Here is a 21,775-nt window from a genome sequence, read left to right on the forward strand (position 1 = left end):
ATGGCTGGGTCAGAATTTACTGCCCTTGGGATTATGGCGGTAGCTGCTTTCTTGTGCCACTACAGTCCTGATGATGTGGGAACAATTGGTCAGTGGTGTGAAGGGAATGGGGGGAGAAGGATGTTCCAGGATTGTGACAGAGGGACACCGAAGGAATTGCCCTATTCAAATGGTTATTCTGTCTTGGAGAGAGATAGAGAGACAACTGATGGTGAGTTTAACCAAAGTACCACTTCGCCTCTCTACATCTCACACCAGCCATCCAGCCAACTGTGCTAACTTACCACCTGCAATGGTGGGGACTGGATGGCTGGTTTGCGATGGAGAGTGACACCAACATCCTATATTGGATTTGGTGCTTCGCAACAAACCAGGTCAGGTGTCAGATCTCTTGGTGGGCGAGCATTTAGGTGATAGTGATCACAACTCCCCCAGCTTGACAATACTCATGGAGAGGGATGGGAGCAGATGGTATAAGAGAGCATTTAATTGGGGGAGGGGGAATTACAATGCTATTAGACATGAACTGGGGCATCTAAATTGGGAACAGATTTTCTCAGGGAAATGCACGACAGAAATGTGGAGGCTTTTTAGGGAGCACTTGCTGATCGTGGTGGATAGGTTTGTCCCACTGAGGCAAAGAAGGGATGGTAGGGTGAAAGACCCTTGGGTGACAAGGGTTGTGGAAGATGTGGTCAAGATGAAGAAGGAAGCTTACTTAAGGTTGAGGATGGCAAGGATCAGATAGGGCTCGAGGTGTTTACAAGGTAGCCTGGAAGGAACTGAAGAATGGACTTAGGAGAGCGAGGAGGGTGCATGAAATATCTTTAGCAGGTAGGATTAAAGAAAACCCTAAGGTGTTCTACACTTATGTGAGGAACAGGAGGATGGCCAGAGTGAGGGTAGGGCTAATCAAGGACAGCAGAGGGAACTTGTACCTGGAGTCGGAGGGGGTGGGAAAGACCATTATAAATCATTATTCACGAGGGTGAGGGACCTTGGCATTTGTGAGGACAGCGTGAAATAGGCCGATCTACTCAAACAGGCTGATCTACTCAAACAGGCTGATGTTAAGAAGGAGGATGTGCTGAAAATTGTGAAAAACATAAGGATTGATTTATTCCCAGGGTCAGATGGAATATACACTGGGATACAAAGGAAATGAGGGAAGAGATTGCTACACCCTTGATGATGATCTTTGTGTCCTCACTGTTCACTGGAGTAGTGCCAAATGATTAAAGCATGGCTAATGTTATTCCCTTGTTCAAGAAATGGAATAGGGATAATCCTGGGAATTACAAACCAATCAGTCTTAAGTTTGTGGTGAGAAAGTCAATGGAGAGGATTCTGAGAGACAGGATTTTTGATTACTTGGAAAACTGATGCTTGATTAGAAATAGTCAACATGGCTTTGTGAGGGGTAGGTCATGCCTCACAAACTTTAATGAATTCTTTGAGGATGTGACAAAACACATTGCTGAAGTAAGAGCAATGAATGTGGTGTAATTAGACTTTTGCAAGGCATTTGATAAGGTACCCCATGGTAGGCTCATTCAGAAAGTAAGCAGGTATGGGATACAGGGAAACATGGGTGTCTGGATACAGAATTGACAGACCCATAGCAGACAGAGGGTGGTAGTAGATGTAAAGTATTCAGCTCATTGACCAGTGGAGTTCCTCAGGGATCGGTTCTGGGACCTCTGCTCTTTGTAACTTTTATAAATGACCTGGATGAGGAGTGAGAAGGGTGGGATACTAAGTTTGCCGATTGCATGAATGTTGGTGGAGTGGTGAATAGTGTGGAGGACTGCTGTAGGTTGCAACAGGACATTGACAGGATACAGAACTGGGCTAATAAGTGTCAGATGTAGTTCAGCCTGGAAAAGTGTGGAATGATTAATGTTTGGAAGGTTGAATTTAAATGCAGAATATAGGGCTAAAGGCAAGATTCTTGGCAGTGTGGAGGAACAGAGGGATCTTGTCCATAGATCCCTCAAAGTTGCCACCCAAGTTGATAGGGCTGTTAAGAAGGTGGAGGGTGTGTTGGCTTTCATGAGCAAGGCAATTGAGTTTCAGAGCCATGAGGTTATGCAGCAGCTCTATAGAGCCCAAGTTAGACCACGGTTGAAATTTTGTGTTCAGTTCTGGTCGCCTCATTATAGGAAGGATGTGGAAACTTCAGAGCTGGGACAGAGGAGATTTACCCAGATGCTGCCTGGACTGGGGCACATGTCTTATGAAGATAGGCTGAGGAAAATCAGGGTTTTCTCATTTGAGTGAAGATAGATGCGAGGTGACTTGATAGACCTGTCCATGATGACGAGGTACAGAGAGTGTGTATACCCAGAGACCTTTTTCCTCAGCTGGAAATGGCTATCACGAGACAGCATATATTTTAAGGTGATTGGAGGAAGATTTGAGGGGATGTCAGAGGTAGGTTCTTTACACAGCCAGTGGTGGGTGTGTGGAATGCAATGCCAGCAGTAGGAGTAGAGTCAAATACATGAGGGATATTAAAGTGACTCTGGGATAGACACAAGGAAGGTGGAACAATGAAGGGCATGTAGATTCCTTTGATCTTGGAGGAGGATAAAAGGTCAGCAGAACATCGAGGGCTGAAGGGCCTATACTGTGCTTTCCTGTTCAATGTCCTATGTTAACAGCACAGGTTCAATTCTCACATTGGTTGAAGTAAAAAATCACACAACATCAAGTTATAGTCTAACAGGTTTATTTGGAAGCACTAGCTTTTGAAGTGATGCTCCTTCATCAGTGCTTCGAAATCTAGTGCTTCCTTATAAACCTGTTGGACTATAACCTATTGTTGTGTGATTTTTAATTTTATCCACCTCAGCCAACACCAGCTCCTCCAAATCATGCTGGTTGAGATCACCATGAAAATCCCACCTTCTCAACCCTACCCCCTCTCCCGTGAGGCATGGTGACACTCAGGTTAAAAACATGACCAGTCATGTCTCTGAGAGATCAGCCCTACGGTCAAATGGGACTATAGCGACTTTACTGAAGGAATATATATCAAAATCAGGATGGTGAGTGGTTTGAAGGGAACATGCAGGTTGTGGTGTTCTCATGCATCTATTACCTGTTTCTTTAGGAAGGGAGTGGTCATAGATGTTGAAGATGCTGTCGACAGAGCACTGGTGGTGGATGGAATGAATGTTTGTAGATGTGGTGCCAAAAAAACTGGTTACTTCATTGTAAAAGAGAAAATGTTAGAGAAACTCAGCAGGGTTGGTGGAACTGTAAAAAGAGAAAGACAATTAATGTTTCTAGTCTGACATGACTCCTGATTAGCACTGTTCTGAAGAAGTGTTATATTGGACTCAAAAGGTTAACTCTATATTTCTCTCCACAGGTGTTGCCAGACTTGCTGAATTTCTCCAGCACTTGCTGATTTCATTTCGGATTTTGAGTGTCTGCAACATTGTGCTTTTATATGGCTGCTTGGTCATGCTGGGATCCCATTTCTTAGGGATCTTGGAGATATTTCCATCCAGGCAAGTGGGGAGTATTCCATCACACCCCTGACGTGATGGATGATAATGGAATAGTGCAGGTTCAATGGGCTTCAGATTGGATTCACAGCTCGGCACAACATTGAGCACTGAAGGGCCTGTACTGCGCTGTCATGTTCTATGTTCTATGTTCCAGGCCTAGGCTGACGTGTGCCTTGGAGATAGTGGAAAGGCTTTTGGAGCCATGAGGTACATCCCTCACTGCAGTGTTCCTGCCCCCTGAGCTGCTCTTGTAGCCACAGTCCTTACATTGTAAACCCATTTCATTTTCAGCTCAATGGGAACTCCCAGCTTGTTGATTGTGGGGGATTCAGCAACACAAATCCTTGAATGTCAGAAGGCGTTATTTCTGTGATCTCTTCTTGGAGGTAGTAGCTGTTTCACATTTGTGTGGCACGATGTTAATTGTCATTTGTCAGCCTAGGCCTGGGTCATAGAACATAGAACATGACAGCGCAGTACAGGCCCTTCAGCCCTCAATGTTGTGCCGAGCTGTGAAGCCAATCTGAAGCCCATTGAACCTGCACTATTCCATTATCATCCATGTGTTTGTCCAATGACCTTAACGTTGGCAAGTCTACTACTGTTGCAGGCAGGGCATTCCATAGCCTTACTATTCTCTGAGTAAGGAAACTACCTCTGACACCAGTCCTTTATCTATCACCCCTCAATTTAAAGCTCTGTCCCCTCGTGCTAGCCATCTCCATCCAGGGAAAAAGGCTCTCACTGTCCTCCCGATATAATCTTCTGGTCATCTTGTGTGTCTCTTTTGAGTCACCTCTTAACCCTCTCTCCAACAAAAACAGCCTCAAGTCCCTGAACCTTTCCTCGTAAGACCAGCTCCATACCAGGCAACATCCTGGGAAATCTTGTCTGCATCCTTTCCAATGCTTCCATATCCTTCCCATAATACGGCGACTGGAACTGTACGCAACACTTCAAGTGCGGTCTCACCAGAGTTTTGTACAGCTGCAACATGGCTGCATGGCTCCGAATCTCAATCCCTCTCCCAATAAAAGCTAAGGCACTGTACGCCTTCTTAACAACCCTGTTAGCCTGGGTGGCAACTTTCAGGGATCTATGCACATGGACACAGAGATCTCTCTGTTCATCCACACTACCAAAATCTTCCCATTAATCCGGTACTCTGTGTAACTTCGTTGTTCCTTCCAAAGTGAATCACCTCACAGTTTTCCGTATTAAACTCCATTTGCCACCTCTCAGCGAACGCTTTACCGACAATCGAAGTAAGGCTCACTGGTCTATAATTACAGGGTTGTCTCTACTCTCCTTCTCGAACAAGGGGACGACATTTACTATCCTCCAGACTCTGGCACAATTCCTGTAGACAATGACAAAATAAAGATCAAAGCCAAAAGCACTGCAATCTCCTCCCTGGCTTCCCAGAGAGTCCTAGGATAAATCCCATCTGGCTCAGGGGACAAATCTATTTTCACATTTTCCAGAATTGCTAACAGTTTCTCCTTATGAACCTCAATCCCTTCTAGCCTAATAGTTTGTACCTCAGTATTCTCCTTAACAACATTGTCTTTTTCCTGTGTGAATACTGATGAAAAATATTCATTTACTTCCTCTCCCACCGACTCGGACTCCATGCACAACTTCCTGTTACTGTCCTTGACTGGTCCTAATCTTACTCCAGTATTTTTCCGTTCCTGACATCCCACTGGAAAGCTTTCCGGTTGCCTCGTTCCAACCTGCCAAAGCCTTCTCATGTCCCCTCCTGGCTCTTCTTAGCTTTCTCTTTAGATCTTTCTTGGCTAATTTGTAAATCTCAAGCACCCCAACAGAGCCTTCACATCTCATCTTAAGCGTTCTTCCTGTTCTGGACAAGAGATACAACTTCTTTAGTAAACCACGGTTCCCTTCCCTCCCTGTCTGACACGTACATGTTTATCAAGGATATACAGTAGCTGTTCCTTGAACAAGCTCCACATTTCAATTGTGCCCATCCCCTGCAGTTTCCTTCCCATCCTATTCATCTTAACTCTTGCCGAATCGCATCATAATTATCTTTCCCCCAACTACATCTCTTGCCCTGCAGGATATACTTTTCCATTTCCATCACTGAAGTGAATGTAACCGAATTGTGGTCACTATCACCAAAGTCTGGATTCATGGTGCTGGAAGAGCACAGCAATTCAGGCAGCATCCGAGGAGCAGCAAAATCAACGTTTCGGGCAAAAGCCCTTCATCAGGAATACAGGCAGAGAGCCTGAAGGGTGGAGAGATAAGTGAGAGGAGGGTGGGGGTAGGGAGAAAGTAGCATAGAGTACAATAGGTGATTGGGGGAGGGGATGAAGGTGGAAAAGAAGATAGGCAGGTTGGACAAGTCTTGGGGACAGTGCTGAGCTGCAAGTTTGGAACTGGAGTAAGGTGGGGGAAGGGGAAATGAGGAAACTGTTGAAGTCCACATTGATGCCCTGGGGTTGAAGTGTTCCAAGGTGGAAGATGAGGCGTTCTTCCTCCAGGCGTCTGGTGGTGAGGGAGTGGCGGTGAAGGAGGCAGAATGGGAGGGAGAGTTGAAATGTTGGGCCACAGGGCGGTTTGGTTGATTGGTGCGGGTGTCCCTGAGATGTTCCGTAAAGCACTCTGCCAGGAGGCGTCCAGTCTCCCAAATGTAGAGGAGACCACATCGGGAGCCACGGATACAATAAATGATACTGATGGATGTGTAGGTAAAACTTTGATGGGTGTGGAAGGGGCCTTGGATGGAGGTGAGGGAGGAGGTGTGGGCGCAGGTTTTGCAATTCCTGCGGTGGCAAGTGAAGGTGCCAGGATGGGACGGTGGGTTGAAGCGGGGCGTGGACTTGACCAGATAGTCACAGAGGGAACAGTCTTTGCAGAAGGTGGAAAGGGGTGGGGAGGGAAATATATCCCTGGTGGTGGGGTCTGTTTGGAGGTGACGGAAATGATTTGGTTTATGTGGAGGTTGGAAGGGTGGAAGATGAGCACCAGGGGCGTTCTATCCTTGTTACGGTTGGAGGGGTGGAGTCTGAGGGCGGAGGTGCGGAATGTGGACGAGATGCGTTGGACGGCATCTTTACCCACGTGGGAAGGGAAATTGCGGTCTCGAAAGAAGGAGGCCATCTGGTGTGTTCTTTGGTAGAACTGGTCCTCCTGGGAGCAGATACGGCGGAGGTAGAGGAATTGGGAATATGGGATGGCATTTTTGCAAGAGGTAGGGTGGGAAGAGGTGTAATCCAGGTAGCTGTGAGAGTTGGTGGGTTTGTAAAAAATGTTGGTATCAAGTCGATCATAATTAATGGAGATGGAGAGGTCCAGGAAGGGGAGGGAGGTGTCAGAGATGGTCCAGGTAAATTTAAGGTCAGGGTGGAATGTGTTGGTGAAGTTGATAAATTGCTCAACCTCCTCACAGGAGCATGAGGTGGTGCCATTGCAGTCATCAATGTAGTGGAGGAAGAGGTGGGGAATGGTGCCAGTGTAATTACAGAAGATCGACTGTTTTACGTAGCCAACAAAGAGACCGGCATAGCTGAGGCCCATAAGGGTGCCGTTGGCTACCCCTTTGGTCTGGAGGAAGTGGGAGGATTCGAAGGAGAAATTGTTAAGGGTGAGGACCAGTTCAGCCAAATGAGTGAGAGTGTCGGTGGAAGGTTACTGTTGGGGACGTCAGGAGAGGAAGAAACAGAGGGCTTGGAGGCCCTGGTCATGGCAGATGGAGGTGTAGATGGATTGGATATCCATGGTGAAGATGAGGCTTTGGGGGCCGGGGAAATGGAAGTCTTGGAGGAGGTGGAGGGTGTGGGTGGTGTCTTGAACGTATATGGGGAGTTCCTGGACTAGGGGGGATAGGACAGTGTCGAGGTAAGTAGAAATGAGTTCAATGGGGCAGGAGCATGCGAGACAATGGGTCGGCCAGGGTGGTCAGGCTTGTGGATCTTGGGAAGGAGGTAGAACTGGGCAGTGCGGGGTTCCCGTACTGAGGTTGGAAGCTGTGGGTGTGAGATCTCCTGAGGTGATGAGGTTCTGTATGGTCTGGGAGATGATGGTTTGGTGATGGGGGGTGGGGTCATGGTCGAGGTGGCGGGAGGTGGAGGTGTCTTCAAGTTGGCTTCAGCCGTGTAGAGGACAGTGAGCAAGACTACCACTGCACCCTCTTTATCTGCTGTCTTAATGGTGAGGTCGGGATTGGAGCAGAGGGATTGGAGGGCTGCGCGTTGTGAGGGTGAGAGGTTGGAGTGGGGGAGGGCGGGGTAGACAGGTTGAAGCGGTAAATGTCTCGGCGCCAGTTGGAAACGAAGAGGTCGAGGGTGGGTAATAGGCCAGCGCGGTGTGTCCAGGTGGATGCAGTGTGTTGGACGTGGGTGAAGGGGTCCTCGGAAGGTGAGCAGGAGTCCTGATGGTGAAATGAAGCTCAGAGGCAGAGGCGGTGGAAGAAGTGTTTGACGTCACGGCGTGTATTAAATTCATTAATGCGTGGGCGGAGGGGGATAAAGGTGAGTCCTTTGTTGAGGACTGATCGTTTGTCCTCAGTAAGGGGAGGTCTGGAGGGATGGTGAAAACTTGGCAGGGCTAGGAGCTGGGACCCGTTGTGAGTGTGGAGCTGGGAGTGGGGGTGGAGCCTGTAACTGGAGTGGTTGTGGTGTTGGGGGGAATGGGGGTAGAGTCATGAGCAGGGGTGGTGTTCCCCTCAGGGTTCTGGGTGGCGTGGATGGTGACAGTGGGATCTGTGGGGCGCATGTTAGCAGAATGCAGGTGAGTGGCGTTGGTGGGGGCGGAAGTGGTGGTGACCACGACTGTGGGGGGGGGGGGGGAGCGGGGGGAGAGGAGGGGGCGGAAGTCACTGAGCCTCGAACCTCTCACCCTCACAACATGCTGCCCTCCTCTCCCTCTCACCCTCTGCTCCAATCCCGACCTTACCATCAAGCCAGCGGATAAAGGGGGTGCAGTGTTAGTCTGGAGCACTGACCTCAATACCGCTGAAGCCAAACGCCAACTCGTGGACACCTTTTCCTACCGCCCCTTCAACCATGACTCCACACCCCCATCACCAAACCATCATCTCCCAGGTCATACAGAACCTCATCACCTCAGGAGATCTCCTACCCACAGCTTCCAACCTCATAGTCCGGGAATCCTGCACTGCCCGGTTCTACCACCTTCCCAAGATCCACAAGCCTGACTACCCTGGCCAACCCATTGTCTCAGCATGCTCCTGCCCCACCGAACTCATTTGTATTTACCTCGACACTGTCCTATCCCCCCTAGTCCAGGAACTCCCCACATACATTCGAGAGACCACGTGTGCCGTCCACCTCCTCCAAGACTTCCATTTCCCTGGCCCCAAAGCCTTATCTTCACCATGGATAGCCAATCCCGCTACACCTCCATCCGCCATGACCAGGGCCTCCAAGCCCTCCGTTTCTTCCTCTCCCAACGTCCGCAACAGTACCCTTCCACCGACACTCTCATTCATTTAGCTGAACTGGTCCTCACCCTTAACAATTTCTCCTTTAAATCCTCCCACTTCCTACAGACCAAAGGGCTAGCCATGGGCACCCATATGGGCCCCAGCTATGCCTGTCTTTTTGTTGGCTACATAGAACAGGTGATCTTCCGTAATTACACCGGCACCACTCCCACCTCTTCCTCCGCTACATTGATGACTGCATTGGCGTCACCTCGTGCTCCCGTGAGGAGGTTGAGCAATTCATCAACTTCACCAACATATTCCACCCTGACCTTAAATTTACCTGGACCATCTCTGTCACCTCCCTCCCCTTCCTGGACCTCTCCATCTCCATTAATGACGACCGACCTGATACCGACATTTTTTACAAACCCACCGAATCCCACAGCTACCTGGATTACACCTCTTCCCACCCTACCTCCTGCAAAAATGCCATCCCCATATTCCCAATTCCTCCGCCTCCGCCGTATCTGCTCCCAAGAGGACCAGTTCCACCACAGAACACACCAGATGGCCTCCTTCTTTGTAGACCACAATTTCCCTTCCCACGTGGTTAAAGATGCCCTCCAATGCATCTCGTCCGTATCCCGCACCTCCACCCTCAGACCCACCCCTCCAACCGTAACAAGGAAAGAACGCCCCTGGTGCTCACCTTCCACCCTACCAACCTCCGCATAAACCAAATCATCCGCCAACATTTCCGCCACCTCCAAACAGACCCCACCACCAGGGATATATTTCCCTCCCCACCCCTTTCCGCCTTCTGCAAAGACCATTCCCTCCGTGACTATCTGCTCAGGTCCACACCCCGCTTCAACCCACCGTCCCATCCTGGCACCTTCCCCTGACACCGCAGGAATTGCAAAACTTGCGTCCACACTTCCTCCCTCACCTCCATCCAAGACCTAAAGAAGCCTTCCACATCCATCAAAGTTTTACTTGCACATCCACCAATATTATTTATGTATCCGTTGCTCCCGATGCGGTCTCCTTTACACTGGGGAGACTGGACGTCTCCTAGCAGAGCGCTTTATGGAACATCTCTGGGATATACGCACCAATCAACCACATCGTCCTGTGGCCCAACATTTCAAACTCTCCCTCCCGGTCTGTCGAGGACATGGAGGTCCTGGGCCTCCTTCACTGCCACTCCTTCACCACCAGACGCCTGGAGGAAGAACGCCCCATCTTCCACCTCGGAACACTTCAATCCCAGGGCATCAATGTGGACTTCAACAGTTTCCTCATTTCCCCTTCCCTTACCTCACCCCAGTTCCAAACTTCAACACTGTCCCCATGACTTGCCCTACCTGCCTATCTTCTTTTCCACCTATCCACTCCACCCTCCCCCCCCCCGACGTATCATCTTCATCCCCTCCCCCACTCACCTATTGTACTCTATGCTACTTTCTCCCCACCCCCACCCTCCTCTCACTTATTTCTCCACACTTCAGGCTTTCTGCCTGTATTCCTGATGAAGGGCTTTTGCCCGAAACGTCGATTTTACTGCTCCTCGGATGCTGCCTGAACTGCTGTGCTCTTCCAGCACCACTAATCCAGAATCTGGTTTCCAGCATCTACAGTCACTGTTTTTACCTACTATCACCAAAGTGCTCACCTACCTCTAAATCTATCACCTTGCCCAGTTCATTAGCCATTACCAAATCCGATTGTTCTTGCCTCTTGTTGACGAAGTTGCATAATGTTTCAGGAAACCCTCCTGCAGACATTGGACAAAAATTGACCCATCTAAAGTACACAAGCTATAGAGTTTCCAGTCAATATTTGGAAAGTGAAAGACCTCATAGCAATTATCCTGTTACTTTCTCTCCTATTCAGAATAATTCTTGCAATCCTTTACTCTACATCTCTGGAACTTTTTGGAAGCCTATACAAAACTCCCAACAGGGGAAACCTCCTTTCCTGTTTCTAAACTTTGCCTGTTCTACCTCAGGAGATGGGTCCTCATCAAACATCTTTTCTGCCACCTGTAATACTGTCCTTGACTAACAATGCCACACCTTCCCCCTCTTTTACTACCTTCTCTGTTCATACTGAAACATCTAAACCCCGGAACCTGCAACAGCATTCCTGTCCCTGCTCTCTGCATGTCTCTGAAATGGCAAGAACATCGAAGTCTTAGATACTAACCCATGCTGCAAGTTCACCCACCTTATTCCGGCTGCTCCTGGCGTTGAAGTAGGCACACTTCAAAGCACCTTCTTTACTGCTGCTGCACTCCTGTGAACTTGACACCTTATTTTTGACCTCACTACTCTCAACCTTCTGTACACTGGAGCTACAATTCAGGTTCCCATCTTTTGCTGAATTAGCTTCACCATTCCTGAAGAGCTTAAACATATTGCCCCCCAAGGATATTGGTACCTCTCTGGTTCAGGTGTCAACCATCCTGTTTGTAGAGGACCCATCTACCCCAGAATGAGCCCCAATTATCCAGGTATCTGAAACTGTCCCTCCTGCACCATTCCTGTAGCCATGTGTTCAACTGCTCTCTCTCCCTATTCCTCATCTCGCTAGCAAGTGACATGGGTAGCAATCCTAAATTTCTGCCTTAAATCCCTAGCCCTTTTCCTACCTGTGTAGTTGGTGCCTATGTTGAACATGACTTGGGGCTACACCCCTCCCCCTTAAGGATACCAAAAACACGATCAGAAACATCATGAACCCTGGCACCTGGGAGGCAACACATAAACCGTGAGTCTCTTTCGTTCCCACAGAACCTTCTATCTGTCCCCCTAACTATGGAGTCCCCAGTGACTAATCTTCTGCTCCTCTTCCCCCTTCCCGTCTGAGCACCAGGGACATACTCTGTGCCTGAGATCTGTACCCCATGGCTTACCCCTGGTAAGTCGCTACGCCGCAACAGTATCGATAACAGTATATTTGTTATTGAGGGGAATGGCAACAGGGGGTCCCTGCACTGTCTGCCGGTTCCCTTTCTGTCCCCTGACTGTTATCCATCTACCTTTCCCCTGTACCTGAGGTATGACTACCTCCCTGTAACTCCTCTCAATTACTCCCTCAGCTTCCCGAATAATCCAAAGTTCATCCAGCTCTGTGCCCAGTTCCCTAATGCCATTTCCGAGGAGCTGAAGTTGCCAGTATCTTGCTGCAGAGTCACATGGAGTGCTTCAGGATCTGAGGAGGGAAGAATGCTGCTGAACATTGTGTGAGTATTAGCGAACCCTTGGACTCATGACATTCTGCCTGAGGGAAGGTCAGTTATACAGTCACTAAAGATAGTTAGGGCTAGGACACAATCTTGAGGAACTCCTGTTGTGAGGGCCTGGAGCTTAGATGGCTGACCTCCACCCACCGCACCAATTGCTGTGGGTCTGGAGTCACATGTAGCCCAGACAAGACAAAAACAGCCCTAATCCCTAAAGGGCATTAGAGAACCAGATGGGTTTTAACAACAATTGACAAGGGTTTTGTGGTCACCATTACAGTCATAATTCCACTGTCGTAATTCAGAAACGTCATGAACCCTGCACCTGGGAGGCAACACATCAACCGTTCCACATCATAATTCTGCCATCTGTCATTGATAGGATTTGATGCGGGTCCAGGATAATAGTTGGGAAGTATCTGAATCTGAGTCAAATCAATGGCTGGCCTCCTGGCTGATTTAGAATCCAACTTGTTATTTCCGTCCCAATTACAAAATAAAAGTTGACATTTATTTTGTCTCATTGAGTGTAATATTATTTTGTCTCTATTTGGTCCCTTGAAAATCAGAATTCAGACAGACTGAGTGTGGGCTGTCAACAACATGAACTTGAATCCTATCTGAACAGTTGTGACATCACCCCATTTGAGATTGAATAATGAATTTGCTCAGTAGAAAGTTTAAATGAACGAAAGATGAGCAGAGTGAGTTGGTTTCCATGGAAAGGAATGCATTACATGATTGTGTGTGGTGTATATCGGGTGTGTGTGCGTGCGTGCTCGTGTGTATGTGAGAGAGAGAGAGAGAGAGAGAGAATCATAGAGATGTACAACACAGGAACAGACCCTTTGGTCCATTTCAGCCAGGTATCCTAAATTAATCTCGTCCCATTTGCCAGCACTTGGCCAATATCCCTCTAAACCCTCATTGTTCACATACCCATCCAGATGTCTTTTAAATGCAATTGTACCAGCCTCCACCACTTCCTCTGTTTATTCCACACACGGACCACCCTCTGCATGGCAAAATTGCCCCTTAGGTCCCTTTTAAATTTCTCCCCTACCCAGGGAAAAGTCCTTGTCTATTTATCCTATCCATGCCTCTCCATATAAACCTCTATAAGGTCACCCCTCAGCCTCCAACGCTCCAGGAAAAACAACCTCAGCCTTTTCAGCCTCTCCCGACAGCTCAAATCCTCCAACACTTGTAAATCTTTTCGGAACCCTTTCAAGTTTCACAACATCCTTCCGGTAGGAGGGAGACCAGATTTGCACACGGTATTCCAAACGTGGCCCCTAAACAATGCCCTGTAACAGGACCTCCCAATTAATTTACTCAATTCACTGACCAATAAAGGAAAGTATACCAAATGCCTTCTTCACTATCCTATCTACCTGCAACTCCACTATAAAGGAACTATGAACCTGCACTCCAAGGTCTCTTTGTTCAGCAACGCTCCCCAAGATTTACCATTAGTGTATAAGTCCTGCTCTGATTTGCCTTTACAAAATGCAGCACCTCACATTTATCTAAATTACTCTCCATCTGCCACTCCTTGGCCCATTGGCCCATCTGAACATGATCCTGTGTATTCTGAGGTAACCTCCATTTTGATGTCATCGGAAAACCTCCAAACTATACCTCTTATGTTCACATCTAAATCATTTGTATAAATGATAAAAAGAAATGGACCCAGCACCAATTCTTGTGGCACACCACTGATCAAAGGCCTCCAGTCTGAAAAGCAACTCTCCACCACTACCCTCTGTCTTCTACCTTTTGAGCCAATACTGTATCCAAGTGGCTGGTTTTCCCTGAATTCCATGAGATCTAACCTTGCTAACCAGCCAACCATGAGGAACCTTTTTGAACGCCTTACTGAAGTTCATGTAGATCACACCCACTACTCTTCTCTCATCAATCTTCTTCATAAGCACAAAGTCATGCTGACTATCCCTAAACAATCCTTGTCTTTCCAAATATATTCCCTCCAACAACCTGCCTGCCATCAATGTCAGGCTCACCGGTCTATAGTTCCCTGGCTTTTCCTTACCATCTTTCTTAAATAGTGCCACGACATTAGCCAACCCTCAGTCTGCCAGCACTTCACCTGTGACTATCAATGACACAAATATCTCAGCAAGGTGCCCAGCAATCACTTCCCGACTTTCCCACAGAGTTTGAGGGTACACCTGATCACATCCTGGGCATTTAGCCACTTTTATGCATTTTAAGTCCAGCTCCTCCTCCTGTGTAATATGAATATTTTTAAGATGCCGCTATTTCTTTCCCCACATTGTATTATCTTTATGTCCTTCTCCACAGTAAACATTGATGCGAAATTTTCATTTAGTATCTCCCCAATCTCCTGTGGTTAAACATAGGCTGCCTTGCTGATCTTTGAGGTGCCCTATTCTCTCCCCAATTACCCTTTTGTTCTTAATGTATTTATAAAATCCCTTTGGATTCTCCCTAATCTTATTTGCCAGTGTTACCTCATGTCCCCTTTCAGCCTTCCTGATTTCCCTTTTAAGTATACTCCTACTGCATTTATGCTCTTCTCATGGTTCACTTGCTCTCTGCTGTCTGTAACTGGCATATGCTTCCTTCTTTTCCTTAACCAAAACCTCAATTTCTCCCGTCATCCAGCATTCCCTACACCTACCAGCCTTGTCTTTCACCTGAACAGGAATACATTCTCTCTGGACTCTCAATATCTCATTTTTAAAGGCTTCCCATTGTCCAGCCCTGTGCAGCTTTGAGTGTGAGTTTAGCGATACAGACTCGATGGAGCGAAGGGCCATCTCTGTCCTGGATGATGCCATCATTCTATGGTTTTGAACTGAAGGGACTGAGTATTTTTGTTTTTATTTTGAGAAAATGTGACTGAGTGGAAGTTCCAGCTGTTGGTGTGTCAGCTTCAGGTTCTGTGTTAGAGTGCTCATTCACAGAGAGAATTTTCTGAAATCAGTTGTATAACTGAATTAACAAGGAAAGCAGTGGGATAACAGTGAACAGTACAACAGCTCTCAAAAAGCTGTATAACATGAGGTATTGAATGACTGAATAACCTCAGCAGAATGAAGGTCATCACTGAAAAGAAAATCAAAAGCTATTTAGATATTTATGGGATTGATAGCGAGTGAAATATTGCAAGTATTGTTGCTTGAAATCAAATGGAAATGAATGTTTGAGACCTAACAGGATTCGATTAATCCAGTCTTTGGGGTATTCAAATCTAGACGCAAATCTCAATGCTATCACATCATTAAAATAAACCTGCTGTCGTAACTTGTTTGTTCAAAATGATATTAAAATTTTGAAGATGTAATCATGGTTTCCCAGTGGAAATACCACACAATATAAAACAAAGTCTCTGGAACTGTGTCAGCTTCATCGCCGAGAGAATTCTCCAAATACAACAGATTGCCAGCAGCAGGAAGGGAAAGGTTGTGTCACAAACAACGAAATGCATCTTCTCAGGGAAAGGATTGAGAGAGTGTCTGAGACCATTCTGGCTGTCGTTGGCATTCCTGGTAAGTTTGGTAACAACTTAACTTATATAAACCTCTGCATTGAATCATCCCCATTTCTCCCGACAGCTGATAGTTATTATATTCCCATTTAGCAAAGCAAATACTGAAGACAGTTGATAGTCTCCTCACTGACTGAGTTAAAGTGAATAGTCTGTAGTTCAGAGACTCCTCAGTAATGTTTGTTTCCCTATACTGTGCAGAGTGGGTTTACATTGAGGCCACAGTGTTTAACAAGACTGTTTAACAACACTTTAACAAGACTACCTCTCTCTGTGGTAGTTCACAGCTTGCTATGGGTTTTGTAACAGCCCACCTCTCAGTTCACCTGGTGTCTCCCATTCCTTGATGGAAAGGGATTTTGTTGGTGGATCTTGCTCAGGCAGCTCGCTCCAAATGGGAACCCAGATACAGCAGGGCAATGGGTGGGTTCAGCAGATCATTAGGGATTAGAAGACAATGGTGTTTGCAGATAGACTGCGGTGCTAGAAAAGGCACAGCAGGACAGGCAGCAGTAGGAATCAACTGCCGTCGAGCCATATACGACACCTTGGGTATATGGCCATGTTTCTATGAGTAATCTGCTGCTCATGTTCTTCCCTATGTCCTTTAAAAGTTCAATGATTCATTGAGAGAGATTCTTTAAACTTCATATAACATGGAACAACAATTATCTTTGTGTCATCACTTACAGTCTGGGCTCACGCACAGAGAATGTTTCATGAGTGACTTAAAATGTATTTTTTCCTTTCTCTTACAGTTAGTCTCGTGGTGATTGTAATCTTAGCTCGGGGCAAATGTGGTCTTTCTACGTGCAGCACTCGCTATCTTGTTGCCATGACAATGTCAGATCTACTGTTCATTGTTTTTTATATCATCCTTCACCGATTTCGACAGTATTATTGTCCACTGTGTTTCCTGCAAATCACTCCTGTTTGTGGTGTTATCTATGCCCTCAACCGCTTGAATATTGATTGTTCTGCATGGTTCACCATTGCTTTTTCTTTTGATCGATTTGTTGCCATTTGTTTACATGAGATGAAAACTAAGTATTGCACAGGGAAAACGGCAACCAGGGTTCTAGCAACAATCTGCATCTTCTTTTGTTTAAAGAACATTCCCAACTCCTTTGTGTATTACCCTGGAAAGATGATCAATAATGTTCCATGGTACTGTTATACCAGGTCTAGTTATTATAATGACCCTCGGTGGATAGGTTTTAGATATTTTGAGACTTTTTTAACACCAATGTTCCCATTCACTTTTATTCTCTTTATCAACATTCTGACTGTCAGACATATCTTCGAGGCCATTAAGGTGCGGAAGGAACTGAGAGGTCAGAGAAAAACAGAGAATGATCCAGAGGTAGAGAGCAGGAAGAATTCTGTGATTTTACTCTTTGCCATATCTGCCAGCTTCATACTTCTCTGGTTGTTGCATATTTTATATTTCTTTAATGCTGGTTATTCCTTGGATTATGTTTCTTTTGGTCTCTTTGTACAGATTGGATATATGCTGAGGAACTTAAGTTGCTGCACAAATGCCCTTATTTATGTGGTGACACAGAAACAATTCAGAGACCAGTTAAAGTATGCCGTGACATATCCAGTTAGAACAATAATTCAATTGGTGAATCAATCCAAGTAACTGAGAGCCAATATTAGGTGCAGCAGATAACGGAACGAGGAGTCCACGTGAGGAATGGACCGAAAGGAGAAGGAGGAGCAGCAACATGATAACACTCCTTTCCTCATGGGCAAGGACTGACTCCATCTGAGGAGCAAAATGACAAAGACTGGAGGGGTAAAGCCAGTGTAAAGTGCTGTTAGTAATCAGCAACAATTAGTAGGAAGTGGGTCAACGGAAGCAAAACCAAATATACACAAAAGCTACGTTTATCCCAAGTAATCCGTTCTCAGTGAGTGAAGAGGTTAGAAAGATAAATGATGTGGAGGAAGATGTAATCGTTCACTGCAGGCCAGAGAGGGAAATGCAACGACAGGCTCCTGTCCACTCTTCCTCACTGAATTCTCTGAGCCACACATCAGGGCAAATTAAAACACACCAGGAGTTTCCTGTCAGAAAGAGGAAAGAACATACTGTAAGGATTCTGTGTCTTTTGATTGCACATTTATTTTCAACAATAATTGACTTTGTTTCCATTCAGTTCCTTGCTTCGATTACTGGCAATCACAAATTAAGATTTTCACATTGATCAGTAGGAAACCCCAAAGACAAAAGGAATTTGATTAGTTTGTGAATACATTTGGCTTTCATTCCAAGACAATACAGTGCAAAGCAGGAGTAGACAAAGGCAGACTGGATGAAACTGTTTACCTGCTGCATTCTCTCACATCTCCTCCCTACCTTCCTCCCCACTGTGATCCCACTGAGATGACTTTGGCTGTGCTCCATCGCTGGGGATGGTGGGGTGGGGGGGGGGGGGGTGGCGGGGGGGGGGTGGTATGCCCTAGGTGGAGGGAGCTGGGAGCTGACTGAATGAGCTGGGAATTGGGAATTGGGCAGAGAGGGGGCTTTGAGTGAGAGACTTGGGGATATTTCAAACAGGTTCTGGCAGCCATTGTCTCTTTCACTGTGTGCACTGAGCAGGGGGTGAGTATCGGTGTGTCTCTGTCTGTTTTTGTGTGACTGAGAGTGTGGGGAGTGTTGAACCTTAATCCCAGTTTTGATCCTTTAACTTCACCCCCTCCCTGAACCAATCCCTCCTAAAGCAAACCCCTGGAGCAGAGTCTGTTCCAAATGGAGAGAGGGAGAGAGCTCAGGCCAACTGATATGGTGAATATCACCTCTTTAATGTGGCCATATCTTTCCTTATCACCTGTTTTATCTCTCTGATTTTTCCTCTTTTCTCTCTCTCAGTCTTTCGCTTTGTCTCTATCTCTCACTCTCTGTCTGTATCACTCTACATCTCCCTCTCCCTCTCAACCTTTCTCTCTCACACTATCTTTCTTTATCTCTCTCTCTCTTACTGACAGCCTCTTCTTTTGTACTTTTCTCTCCTGCCTCTTCTTTCTACCTTTATCTATGTTCTTTCTCACTCTTTTGCTCTTTCTTCTTCTCTCATTTTCCTACTCTTCCTTTTCTTCCCTATTTCTGTGTTTCAATCCTGAAACAGCACCCTTCCCTTCAATTTTGGACTGCCTCCCCCTCTAACAGCACATTTAGCCCCTGTCCCCCTCCATGACCCCTGTCCATTTGCCCTTCCCTGTGCTGCTTCATCTCCCCTGAATTGCCCCTCTGTAGTTTCTCTATTTCACACCCACTGCATATAAAAGCCCCTAGGTATCTCCATCCATAAACAATACCCTTCCCCCTGCTGTGTCCCAGGTCCTGGTCTGGAGGACAAAGTGAGCGCGTGAAGAGACTAACGTGTCTTTTGACTCCGTACCATAATGTCATGGAGTCATAGAGTCATCCAGCACGGAGACAGACCCTTTGGACCAATCAGGCCACACCGACCATGTTCCAAAACTAATCTATTCCCAACTGCTTGTACTTGACCCATATCCCTCCAAACCTTTCCTATTCATGAACTTATCCAAATGTATTTTAAACATTCTAACTGTATCTGCATCCATCACTTCCTCTGGTAGTGCATTCCACACATGAACTACTAAAAATGTTGCCCCTCATGTCCTTTTTCAATCTTTCTCCTCTCACCTTAAAAATATACCCCTCAGGTTTGAACTCCCCATCCTAGGGAAAAGACCCCTGTCATTCACCTTATCTATGCCCCTGATAATTTTATAAACATCAATAAGTTTACCCCTCACCCTCCAATGCAACAGCCCATTGTTATATCTCAAACTGATGTGCAGGTCTGGGGAATTGGCCATGTTAAATTGCCCATAGTGTTAGGTACATTAGACAGAAATGGTTCTAGATGTGTTACTCTTCAGAGGGTCAGTATGGACTTGCTGGGCCAAAGGGCCTGTTTCCATACTGTAGGGAGTCTAATAGAGGGAATCTAACCCTCCATTCCTGGCAACATCTTGCTAAATCTTTACTGAACCCTCTCCAGTTTAATAATATCCTTCCTAAAAGAGGGTGATGAGAATTGCACACATTAATCCAGAAGAGCCCTTATCACTGTCCTGTACAAGTTCAATATGATGTCAGAACTCCTATACTCAAAGGTCTGAGCAATGAAGGCAAGCATGCTAAACACCTTCTTAACTACCCTGTCTAACTGTTATGCAAATTTCAATGAAGTATATCCCTGACCCTGAGGTCTCTCTCTGCTCTCCCACAATACCCAGGGCCCTACCATTAAGTCCTGACCTTGTTTGTATTCCCACAATGCAATACCTCACATTTATCCAAATGAAACTCCATCTGCTACTCCTCAACCCTCTTTTAGGAAGGATATTATTAAACTGGAGAGGGTTCAGTAAAGATTTAGCAAGATGTTGCCAGGAATGGAGGGTTAGATTCCCTCTATTCGACTCCCTACAGTATGGAAATATTGACCCAATTGATCAAGATCTCTTTGTAATCTTGGGTAACATTCTTTACTGTCCAATTGACCATTTTGGTGTCATCCACAAACTTACTAAACATGCCTCCTAAATTCTCATCCAAATCCTTTGTATAAATGACAAACAGAAGTGAAGCCAGTACTGCTCCCTGTGGGACACTGCTGGTCACAAGCCTACATCTGAAAAACAATGATCCACCATCACCTGCTGTCTTCTACCATCAAGCCAATTACATCCAATTGGCAAGTCCACCCTGAATCCCATGTGATCTAACTTTACTAATCTGTCTCCCATGCAGAGCCTTGTAAAAGGCGTTATTAAAGGGCAACCAAACAACATCTACCACTCTGTCCTCATCAATCATTTTGGTTACTTCTAAAAACAAACCCAATCAAGTGTGTGAGACATGACTTTCCTCACACTAAACCATACTGAATATCTCTAATCAATCCTTTCCTCTCCACCGTGTGTAAATCCTACCTTTCAGGATCATCTCTAAAAATGTATCCACCACCGAAGTCAGACTCGCATGTCAATAGTTCCCAGCCTTCTCCTCACATCCCTTCTTAAACATATTAACCACACCCCAGTCCTCCAGTTCTTCATATGTGTTTTTAGATGATACAAATATTTGTGGTCAGGCCCCTGCAATCTTCTCTCTAACTTCCCACAACGTCCTGGGACACACTTGATCAGGTCCTAGAGGTTTATTTATCTTTATGTTTTTTAGGATCTCCAGCACTTCCTCTTCTGTTTTCTGTGAACTGTTCTCAAAACATCAATATTTATATCCCTGATTTCTCCAGCCTCCATTTCTTTCTCAACAGTAAAAACTGATTCAAACTATTCATTTATATCACTCCCATCTCTTGAGATTCAACACAAAGACAACCTCGTTGGTCTTTAAGGGATCTTATTCTCTCTCCAGTTGCTCTCTCACTCTTAATATATTCATAGAATCTTGGATTATCTTCACCTTACCTGCCAAGACTATCTCCTGTCCCCTCGTTGCCTTCCTCATTTCCTTCTGAAGACTGCCCCTATACGGGTGGCACAGTGGTTAGCACTGTTGCCTCCCAGTGCCAGAGACCCGGGTTCAATTCCCGCCTCAGGCGACTGACTGTGTGGAGTTTACACATTCTCCCCGTGTCTGCGTGAGTTTGCTCTGGTTTCCTCTCACAGTCCAAAGATGTGCAGGTCAGGTGAATTGGCCATGCGAAATTGCCCGTAGTGTAAGGTAAGGGGTATGGGTGGGTTGCGCTTTGGTGGGTCGGTGTGGACTTGTTGGGTCAAAGGGCCTGTTTCCACACTGTAATCAAGTTCTTTATACTCTTCAAGACATTCAGTTGATCCCAATTGTCTCTCTAATAGATGATCATTTTTTTATTCTTGACTTGAACTTCAACATCTTTATTCATCCATTGTTCCCTAATCTTACCAGCCTTGCCTTTCACTCTAACTGGAACAGAATATTTCTGAACACTTGTTGTCACACTTTGGAAGGCCTCCCACTTGTCAGTCCTCCTTTTCCCTGCGATTAGTCTACTCCAATCAACTTTTGA

Source organism: Chiloscyllium punctatum, chromosome 29 (genome assembly GCF_047496795.1).
Source record: "Chiloscyllium punctatum isolate Juve2018m chromosome 29, sChiPun1.3, whole genome shotgun sequence".
Classification (NCBI taxonomy): Eukaryota; Metazoa; Chordata; class Chondrichthyes; order Orectolobiformes; family Hemiscylliidae; genus Chiloscyllium; species Chiloscyllium punctatum.